The sequence below is a fragment of the Rutilus rutilus genome (genome assembly GCF_951802725.1).
Source record: "Rutilus rutilus genome assembly, chromosome: 4".
NCBI classification, from domain to species: Eukaryota; Metazoa; Chordata; class Actinopteri; order Cypriniformes; family Leuciscidae; genus Rutilus; species Rutilus rutilus.
The window spans coordinates 48,756,599-48,759,159 of NC_140212.1; positions in this window are offsets into that span (position 1 = coordinate 48,756,599).

A 2,561-nucleotide genomic window follows, 5' to 3' on the forward strand; every position below is an offset into this window, starting at 1 on the left:
AACTATTTAAACTACCACCTAAAATTCAATTTTGTTAGATTACACTTGCAAATAATTCAAATTTACACAATTCAAATTCAAATCATTTTGTCATAATATAAGCTCCATATCGGGGGCAAAACCTTGTGGCGAAGATTTCCTCATTTCCCCTCTCTGTAGATTATCCCCACCTCACTGGTCCATAGGTGTCAAATCAATTAAGAAATAGGGAAAGAATGAAACAACAATAGCAGACTCTGAAAACGATCAAATCCGTGTTTAAACAAATACTGCTAGAACCCTAGTGTTTAAACTGCTACAACCTTAGTGTTTGAAGAAATACTGCTCTCTGTTTTCTGTTTTCTTTCTTACTCTGTGCAGATACAACTTGATGGCTGTCCCGAGACACATATGCAACGACCGCCTCACCTGCATATGAAGCCACAACCTCAAGAAGACAACTAGACCCACCGCTGAACGAACTATCACAAAATAAAAAGAAAAAAAATACACAACGCAGAGACTCACATACGAAACCTTCAGTCATCCATCGACATGATCAAGATTATCGCGAAATCCATCAAGACATTCTTGATCTTTCAACAAAAAAGCCTTTGCCTGTGCCTCGTCCATTAATGTATATAACGTTTGTAGGAGCCATTTGTGACATTTATGTTGAAGTTACTTTAATGACCCCTGCTGGTGAATCATGACCTTGCGGCCTTGGAAAGCCTTGGAACAGAAGGAGTTAAAATTGCACACCTGTGCCAGTTAGTGGCATAAAGGTAGACAAAGGAGGAATCCATGAGGGGGTTGGAAAGTTTTGGAATTGGATGTTTGAAATGAATGGACGCCAGCAGGCATATGGTTTTCAATTTATTTACTTGTCGGTTTATTTATCAGTTTAGTGACAGTTTATCGCATTGGAAGTATTGGATGGATTACGTCGTTCGTCATCCATATTTATGTTTTAGTTTTTACAAGTTTGAGTTTATTTATCGCGAGAATCAAATGCTATACTGGAATAAAACTAACAATCTATTGAAACCCCTGAGGCGTCCGAAGTGACTTACTGGAAGGCACTACAACGTTATATATAAAGCTTGCAGGACAACTTGATTGGCATTGCCTTTTCAGCGTGTGGCGTGTGAGCGTGTGAACTGGTTGAATTGCGTGTGTCTCACGGCCAATGCGTGAGACTTGAGAACCCTAGTTAAATAAAGCATCGCAATGTTTCTTTAAAAGAATGGTTCATTTATTGTACATAGCTTGTATAAAAACAATTTAATTGACTGAACGGTTTGCATTGATTTTAACACTTTAAATGCGTAAAAACACAAACCTTTCAGCAGCAAAGAAACGCATTACAATAATGTGCATTACGAAATCAATTACTTTTTATTTTTTTTATTCACAATTTAACACATATTACACACACACAACACAATCACAGAAAGCACCAAGCAAATGGGTCAATGGCTGGAGCAGATAATAGATTTGTTGCCCATTGAAGAAATTACAAGTAAACAGCATTCAAGACTCCAAGAGTTACAATCCACATGGGCCTTAGTACTAAATTATATAGAGACTATAAAATGATAAACTTAAACGGAATAATGGATAACCCACAGACTGTGTAGATCTCTCTTTTTTTGTGTGTGTGTGTCTTGTCGAAATCAGATTACTTTTTGATCTAACAAGTAATGCATTACGTAAATGAGTAATGCATTCCAAGTCACATACATTATGTAATCATATAATTTTTTTCGATGTCAATGAAAATTACATTCTAATAATACAAATACATTTATTTACAGTCAAAAGTCACTGCAGATTAAGTATTTTCAAAAATAATATTCACATTATAATTATGAATTGTAGCTGAAATATAACCATTGATGCATGAGGTCCACTACAGTGGACAGGTGGTTCATCAGATTTTTCTCCCAATCTAAAATCAAAACTTGGAAGATTTTACTGTGATATGACTCATTAGATATTGCTTGATGCTGCAATCTTTTTTTTACCTACAAGAGTCTCCTAGAAGGAATCGGTGGATATTCCGGAGCAACTTGGCATGTCTGACTGACCCTTGGCCATCTTGGTTTGGAGGGGGAAAAAATTGAAACACAACGGCTTACAACTTGGTTGCAGTGTATAGGATGATGCACCAGGGTCCACTGAAGAGGTTGATGTGCAACTTTGCCATAAAAACCCGTGCAAATTCAAGAAAATGCTTTTTAAATAGCTGTCCACTGTAGTGACCACTATGCGTGAAAGAAAAGTTCCTATTACAGTTTTTTTCGACTGCTAAACGACAGTGAGCACAACTGGAGCTACATGTGCAAAACTGTATGTGTCATTGTGGGATTGGCAATATGACCAAAATCATACTTCAAGATAAGACATTTTAACAATAACACCAGGTCTGTAAATTCAGTTCTGTTCAGGAGGTTTATTTAAAGTAAACTTGATCATATTACAATAATTGATCAAGTGTTTACAGTATGATCAGATGATCTGGGTTTATATATTTCACATTTATTAATAAATGGACATCAATTTTACAACAAATAACATGT